The 9430-nt window shown below is 30.1% G+C and overlaps 1 pseudogene; it reads left to right on the plus strand.

Annotated features, from left to right (window-relative positions):
• LOC106474243 overlaps positions 1-7450 on the plus strand; it is a 129385-nt pseudogene extending 121935 nt beyond the window's left edge.
• The last annotated feature ends 1980 nt before the right edge of the window (positions 7451-9430 follow it).

Raw genomic sequence — 9430 nt, forward strand, 5'->3', positions numbered from 1 at the left:
AGCTCTATAACCACTTTAATATCCATCATACATCTTTATACTTTCAAACTTGTAACATATTTTGAACTAATTATGGACAATATATGTTTTAAAAAGTAACTCTTTGTCTTGAAATTATTTATAAATAAATTTTTACACATTCAAAACACTTGTAAAATCTTAAATCTCTTCCAATAGACAACTTTTTATGTGTCTGTTTAAGATGCAATAATTTTCTTACATGTATATTTGTCTGTTTTTCATAAATATATATTTTAGTGCAAATAACTTTGAACATTGTTAACTTTAAGAATGCTTTTTTTGGTCTTTAGTATAAGCTGAATATTGTAAACAATTCTTATTCGTGAGTGTGCACCAGAGAGTCAATTTCCACTTTTTTTTATCTAGTCTCAAAGTATGTCTGAAAATCTTTTAAGCTTGTCAACTATAGAACTAAAACCAAGGTGTATATTTAGAGTTTACAATGTAATGTCATTAAAAACTATTTTGATACCAAGTTTCACTTAAGACTGTTTTCAGTTGGCCAAAAGAATGTCCTTATTGTAAAGTATTTTGAAACAGTTTGATTGTTGTGTTTTATGTTTTTTTTATGGTTCTACAGTCTCTTCATGCTTTTAAAGATCATCATTAGTGATTACTTAATAATGGTTTTGTTCTTCTTTTTAATGCTTAGTAAGGCAAATGAAGAAATAAAATAAAATAAGTAGCTAGGTCTGAAAAGGAAATTATTTTGATATCATAATGTGTATTCTACCACATGCTGCTTTGAAGTGGGGTACAAATTTGAATGGAAATATTACCTGTCAGTACACAGATATCCATGCCATTACAATGGAAACAACCTTATATTTTTGTTAGATTGTTTTTTGTTTTTTTAAATCTCATTAAATGTAAAATAATATTAAGGAGTAATCTGTTGATTAATTGTTTAATAAACCTTCCAAAATCCTCTAAAAACCATAAATTTGACATATCTGTGTTTGTGACAATGATGTTGACTTATCACTGTGAATGGTTCTTTCAGCAGTGGTCACTAAGTTGTTAAAAGGTTATTGCAGATTTACTGAACATCTTTCTGTAAATGTCATTTCATAGGTAGCTAGCTAAAATATGCATTATTATAAGATAAACCCTCAGGTGAGTTAAAGAACTTTCAGGATTGTGCTATTAGTTGTTTGTTTTAAAGTGCTTTGTTTCCAGTTTGGAAGGTTTTAACTGTCCAATGTCTTTAAATTTATCTATTTACGATGGTGTAATATGCGTTTTATATTCTCTGATGATGTTAGTTTGAAAGCAAAATATATATATAACTAACATGTTAAAAGAAACACCGTTTCATGTGTTACATTGAGATGAAATAAGATTTTGAATTAACTTTTATTTTACATCAACTAAAAATAATAGCTTAATCCCAATAATACCACTCACCACTCTTGTTTTGGGTCTGATTATTTTGCAGTCAGTCATATGCACTGGCAATTTACGTGACCAAAATTGACTCAGTAAAAACCAATACTTTAAAGTGTCAGTTCACTTTTATTTCAGTATTCCTTAGAGAAGCCCAAGACCTAGCAGTGGATGGTGTTGGCTAGTTGCTTTCCCTCTAATCTATCACTTCAAAATTACAAACAGCTATCGCAGATAGCCTTCTCTTACAGATAGTCCTCTCTCGTAGTTTTGTACGAAATTCCGATGTTTAAATTGAGAGTTACAGACATCTTCAAAAGATTTCCAACAGTTATAAAAGGCTTAGTTTAAAATAAAATGTGTTACTATATATTGGTAGATATATTGTTAAATGGTTCGTTTAATTGTAAAATATGTAGACTATTATCTTGTTCGTGTGATGAGTAAATGATGATAATATGCTGTAAAGAGAAGTTCTTTGTCCACTTGGCAATATTCTTTCCCTCATGTTAAAACCTCACATTCAATTAATAAAGCATGAATGTTTTATAATTCAGGCTTCCCTTTTTAAAATGGTGATGAACTTAAATATGAAATTATCACAATGAAAACATTAAGTATTAATTTTCAGGATGAGAAGGAATAATAATTAAAATATATGATACATTTAAAACTCAGTATTATTTAACTTTTGCGATTTTCGTACATCTGTGTGTGTTATGAAATAAAATGTTATGTATTCTGTTATAAATCTTACTTGGCTGTAGATGGTATTCGTAGAAATTTTTGTATTTTTTAGTTCCGAAACGATCACACGCAGAACGTTTTAGCAGATATCATGTCATCTTTATACTAGTGTTTTGTAACTGGGTATCTATTCAAATTAATTCCTCTTAGTGAAGTTTTCTTCACAACAACAAAAAAGAAAGAACGAAATACTTGGCAAGGAAAGTTTCTTGGAAACATTTACTATGTCTCTTTGTTTATCGTGTGTTCGAATGATACAATAAAGTTCGTAAAAAGTATCACCAAAATGCTGAGTTGTAAGATTTGCTGTGTCTGTACTTTAACACGTCACGCACAAGAGTGGTGTTTTGTCTTTTGGTAATGGATTTGTGGGCAATTAATACTTAAGTAATCAAGATAATTTGAAAAGAATTTATATGGTTCTGCACACTGATTTTTATCACAACTTTGAACTTGTTAAATTTTTCTTCATCTTTCGTATCTCATAAGGTTTATATTTTTTATATTACATATAAGCTATTAGAATTTACTGTAACTGTCACATGGTACTAGATTTATAGAGGTGAATATTTACACGTGAAAACACTTGCACTTTAGGCTATCATGCAATCCAATCTAATATTTGTAATTAATTTGATAATCCTTAAATGTCGCAATGAAAAACTATTTTTTTTTTATTTACATATATATGTGTACTTTTAATACGTTTCTGTAGCCACTAAAAACTATAGTGGTTATTTTAATACAAAGAAAAATCGTTTAGAAATGTTAAAGAAAATTACTACTTTGATTAAAAATGGCTAAGGGCGTTGGGTAGCACTGTTGTCATCAGCATTACTTGAAGAACCTAGCGGTAATTAATTTTACTTAGTTACACAGGTGGCATTTTTCACTGCAGTAACATTAGTTGACAGAATTTAATCACAAAGTAACAAAGCAGATATATTTTAGTTCTCAGGTTGGATAGCGGTAAGTTTACGAACTTACAACGCTAAAATCTGTGGTTCGATTACCCTCGCTGAACACGGCAGATAGCCCAATGTGGTTTTGCTCTTAAATAAACATATTTAGGACATCCAATCATTCACCGGTTAACATTCTCTGATCAATAACATAATTCCAAATAGCAAAAGACATATGGCTTGTAAAATTAGTTAAGCTAGAAGGGTTAGTGTGAAGGCACAATGTTCTCATTATTAAACATAATTTATTATTATAGAATAAATTTTGGATATATAGGCTAATATTAACAACTCCTTGGTTAATGGACATTCAGGAAACTCAGTTGCATGATTGATAATAAAATTGCATATCAATGTAAATATTTTTGGGGATGGGGATGCTATGCAGCTGAAATTCAACTTTTCATTTATTTTTCAGTAAGTGGCAAAAAATACATCAAACGAACTGTGAATATGGAAGAAATGTTGGAGTTCTAAAATTCTTTTATGGGATAGATTCAGGATAAAAATAGCACCAGGGCCTTTAAATTATCTTTTATCCTTTTGCAACATAGCCTTTAGAACCAGAAGAGGCACCAAAGCCTTTAGTTTCTCTTCTTTTACCTGTTTCCAATGTAGCCTTGAGAACCAAAAACAGCACCAGAGCCTTTAGTTTATCTTCTTTTACCTGTTTCCAACATAGCCTTGAGAACCAAAAACAACAACAGATCCTTTAGTTTCTCTTCTTTTACCTGTTTCCAATGTAGCCTTGAGAAACAAAAACAGCACCAGAGCCTTTAGATTATCTTCTTTTACCTGTTTCCAACATAGCCTTGAGAACCAAAAACAGCAACAGAGCCTTTAGTTTCTCTTCTTTTACCTGTTTCCAACATAGCTTTTGAGAACCAAAAACAACAACAGATCCTTTAGTTTCTCTTCTTTTACCTGTTTCCAATGTAGCCTTGAAAAACAAAAACAGCACCAGAGCCTTTAGATTATCTTCTTTTACCTGTTTCCAACATAGCCTTGAGAACCAAAAAACAGCAACAGAGCCTTTAGTTTCTCTTTTTTTTGTCCATAATTAGTTCAAAATATGTTACAAGTTTGAAAGTATAAAGATGTATGATGGATATTAAAGTGTACCCTTAACAACATCCTGACATTTACTAGTCATAACCAAATAGTTGCTAACTATATCAATAATGAATAGCCAAGATGCACACACACACACTCATCTTGCCTTTTGCCAGTCATAACCAAATATTTGTTAGCTATATCAACAATTAATTGCTGATACACAAAAACATCTTGGCATTTGCTAGTCTTAAACAAACATTTACTAGTCATGTACTGATATCTGTCAGACTAAAAATAAGCAGTTACTAGATAACATCACTTATTAAGGATACAGCAATAATTACAAGACATAACACAAAATGCTCCTAAATCTTGTTTGTACCAGTTCTTGTTACCCTCGTACCAACATGAGAAAACTAGATACCAACAAACATCAATAAGTATACACATACCAATCATTTATTTACTCTGAACAGTTGTGTACCAGTGATTACTAAGTTTATCCTGAAATCTTCAAGTTATATATCAGTACATATTATATATACATGCACCATATTTCATTATTTTCTAGCATTTACTGGTTGCTGTTAAGCTTTAAATGATATATAGAAACAATTACCAATGATGAAAAACACCTAAGAGAGAAAGAACAGTTTAGAATGATATGAATTATTCCAAGATGCCAGAAATATAAACCAAGAGCTATACTATGCATTAAACAATACTAGTCAATCCACATCATCTATCAATTACCACTTCCCAGTGGCACAGCAGTATGTCTGCGGACTTACAACACTAGAATCTGGGTTTCGATACCCGTGGTGGGCAGAGCAAAGATAGCCCATTGTGTAGCTTTGTGCTTAATTACAAACAAATGAACTATCAATTACCTCTAATGTTGTCTCAGTTACTCAAGTTGTAATTGTTGAAAAGCATTTCAGCTCTGTGATACCACTATAATTTGATTTCTTTGTTGTTTTTTCTGAGAAAACTTGCCTCATATGAGCCAGTTTTTACATTAGATATTAAAGAAATATAAGTATAACTGCAAAATAAAGGTTATCAAACAAAGTTTTCCCTTTCTTTAAAACAAAAGTTAGTTTTCTTTTGCAGTTCACATGTCTCATAGTGGATCAGTGGTAAGTTTGCAGACATACAAATCTAAAATATGTGATTTGTTTCCCTGAGGGAAAAGAGCTTAGATAATTCACTGTGTAGCTTTGTGCTAAAAATAAACCAACAAGCAGTTTATTTATAGTGGTCAACCATCTGCTAACTTTTCTTTACTAGCATAGTATATCAAACATTAAAACATAATCAGAAAAAACTGGTTCAAAATTTACTTATATATTAATAACCAATGGCAGAAAAATGTGATAAGTGAAAGAAAAACTAAATCATAATAAGGGCTAACAAGAAAAGGAAATGGTTGATTTAAAAGACATGGTTATTCTCCCTAAAAGAAAATGTCTCTTAATCAGATTGGTTTCATTCTGTAAATTAAACTTTGTATTTTATAATTTCATTTCTACATGTGCAGTGTTTTGCTCGGATGATTATTAGCTAGTCATTTAACCAGATACGTCAGTACTTTTATATTTTCACCAATGAAACATATTTGAGATGAATGTTGGTTATGACAGAACAATAAGCTGATTTATCTTGGACTTAATTGGTTATGTGTTTATGTGCTGTTATTTACACAGGTCATCACTCTGATCTTTGTCAAAAGCGAAACAAGTTTTAACCTTTAAAGATGAAGTATATATATATTTTTCACAAATTACTCGTTGCTTACCTCAGCTTTGTAGAGGTATACAATTGTCATTTCTCGTTTCCTTTAGGGTCAAACTCTCTGTACGGCATGTTTTTTTGTGTGTGCTGTTTTATTTATGTATTTCCCAGTTTTAAAAATCTATTAGCTTGTTGAATAATGAATTTTATTATTTTGCCTACATAGTAATATTAATGCATGTTTTTAAGAAGAAATATACACATTTTTTACTTCTTGAGTAATTTACTTCATGTCAGTGATGTACGAAGTGAAATTCATCATATAAAGTAAAATCTAACTAAATTTAAATCTCTTAGGAATTATCATTTGTTGAACCTTGAATTTTTTATTGCGGTGTGAATTTATTTTAATTCCTATTATCCTATTCAAATCCACTATTATTCCTTTTAACAATAAACTTCTTGCTTTAAGCTTGAATAATATAACAAGTGTTGCTTTTGCTTGCACTTTTATTATCGTGTTTATGTTTTTTGCCCAGTTAATTATTTATTTTGCTCTGCTGTTATTGTTCAATACAATGTCATACAGTCTAATCCATGGTTTTATTGTTTTATTTCCCATTTCTGTCTGCAGCATGGAACTGCATAAGAACCTGACCCTTGACCCGAACTCGATCCCTGCCTCATCACACACTGTGGCCTCCACCACCCCAAGTCCCTTGGCTATATCCCTCAGCCAGCTGGTCAAGCCGAGCCCACTGGCTTTAGGCCTCACTGTTGCCACAGCTGCCTATACTCCCACCACCTCTGTCCTCTTTGCTGATCTCAACAACCTCACATCTCAGAGTCGCAAAAATCTCACCACCAAAATACGTGCCAGTACATCCCATAATGGGAGTAAGAAGTCAGAAAGGAATAAGTTTTCTCCATATTAGATGCAGTATGGGATACGTGTCACACCATGTAAGACTGTATTATGTGGTGGTACAAGATGAAGCAGCATATGTTGATTAATGCTGCAATTTGGTAAACAAAAGAACTTATCTGATGGTAGTTGATTCAGACTTTTAGTATTGAAATTTGTAAGTGAAAAGTATGTAATGTTATAGGTTTCTGCAGAAAGAGATTGTTGACTGTAACCTGGTGTTACTACCTTCTGTATTTCTTCTTCACTTTAAAAGAAGAGAATACAGTATAAATTTAAGGATCATATTTCACAGTTGAAAAATATTTCAACCTGTATTCCTTACTTGCAATACATTTCTATTTCTACGTTCACTATTCGTAAGCTAGTAGTTGAATATTATCAAATTGTTCTGTTGCACTACGATTTGAAATGTTTTATTCATTACTGTGTATCTAAAGAAACTTTGTAATCAAGTACCTTTGTAATGTTTTGTAAAACAGTAAGTCTGAAAACTGTATAATCTATTAAGTTTGTGATGTTTTGTAAGAATGTGAGTTTAAGTAGCTAAATTTGTGTTTTAATTGCACAGTAATTTTTACTGTTTATTTAATTACAAAATATATTTACCAAATTTGTATCCCACTTAAATAGTTTTTGTTTTTTACATTCACCTCAATATGTCAATATTTTGCACAAAATTTCTCAGCAATGTTAGAGCAGAATATTTATTTCAATTCTCATTCTTTATTCTAATTCTATGGTGGCTGCATCAATATGTAAGCTTTTAGTATGTTTTCATGAACACAATTACTAAATAATATATTAACATATAAACATATATATATATATATATATGTATATATAATCTGAAAAAGCAGATTTCAGTGTTTATAAAATTTAAGCCATGGCTCACATTTCTGTTAAAAAATAATTTGAGTTAAAATTGAGCTATAAATTATTATTTTAAATACTACAATAATCACATGTACATTTAGTAATTTATGATTAACAATATTTTAAACCAGAACTTCAAAATCATATACTTCAGTTTAGTGGTAGTAATTACAGGTAAGTTCACACATTAAGTACTAATTTGTCTATTTGCTAGTACATCTAATGTTGTTTCATACTTGATGTATCAGAATAGCAAAGATAATTGAATTAATGAAATTACCGAAAAAGTACAACTTCAGCACAAAGTAGAAAATTAGTATTAAAATTATACACTCAATATAGTTATTATTATTGGCTAATTTTTATAATTTTTGAAGATAGAATTCTAAGATAACATATTAAAAAAATGTTATCTTAGGGATCTTCAAAGTTAGATAAACCAAATATATCTCTGTCATAAATTCTTCAAGAGGAACAAAATAAACCATTCACATTAAACGTACATTAAGCATATTATACTTTAGTATTGGTCAAAATCTCAATGAGCATGTAAGTGTGCTCTGCTATAGTTTGTATCAAATCCAAATTAATATTCCAATTCTGGCATAACTCTTTATGTTTCATCAATTACTAATAATGTGACTTTACTATGTTACATTACCACTTACTTATCAGTTAATCTAACTTTGTAACATTTACACCTGTTTATCAATAAATACTATCTAGCTCATGCTCTTTCTAAAGTTAAAACATTTTTATAAATAACCTTCATGTATGAGTGCATTTAGGAAGAAAAAGTACTTTTCTTTATTACATAAGTTTATTACAAATTTTCATCTAAAATGAAGATAAAAAATAAATAAATTATTCATTAAGTATTCATATAGCTTCAATAGTAATTTTTATGATCCCGTCTTTCATAATCTGACATGGCTTATTGGTTAATGAACTAAACTGTAAACTAGAAGGTCCTAGGTTTGTATCCTATTGACACAAAAATACTCCATACTATGAGATGACGTGTGCATTATAGGAATGATGGTCAAATATCTCGTTATTCAATTAGAGTAGACGAGGAGTTTGGGATGCGTGCTGTTAACTAGCTGCCTTCTCTCTAGTTCAAAATTAGGGAAAGATGGCACAGGTGCTAGCCAATGAATTTCCATAAAAAACAAACTTTCCAAATTAGTAGGTTATAAATGGGAGTGATTGTTTATGTGATATGGAAGTAAATGATATAAACTATCAACCTACAGTACTTTTGTCACTCTACTACTTTTAATAAATTGTACTTGAAGCTTAAGTTTTCATTATGTGTTTCACTTCAGGTATTTGTCTTTCGATTTAAACAATACTTATTAAAAGTGTTTATGGAAATTTCTTGATGTTTAATGATTTTTCTTAATTTTGTTTCAATTTCTTCAAAACACATTGATATTTCTCTTGTTTTAATTTAATTAGTCTTTAAATAATTTATAAGTGTACTAAAATATTATTTCTTTGGTAGGTAAGAAGTTTTCATTGAAAAAAAGAAATAAAATGAGACATTCACATCAGAAATGATTATTTATGAATTCCAGCATGTTATTATGTGTACTCTTTAAGCTTTACCAAATTTCCTGACATCGATTAAAAAGCTCTATAACCACCATGACATACACACCTATTCATTATTGATATTGTTAGCAACTACTTGGTTATGACTAGTAAATGTCAGGATGTG

The sequence above is a fragment of the Limulus polyphemus genome, unplaced genomic scaffold (assembly GCF_000517525.1).
Source record: "Limulus polyphemus unplaced genomic scaffold, Limulus_polyphemus-2.1.2 Scaffold137, whole genome shotgun sequence".
Taxonomy (NCBI): domain Eukaryota; kingdom Metazoa; phylum Arthropoda; class Merostomata; order Xiphosura; family Limulidae; genus Limulus; species Limulus polyphemus.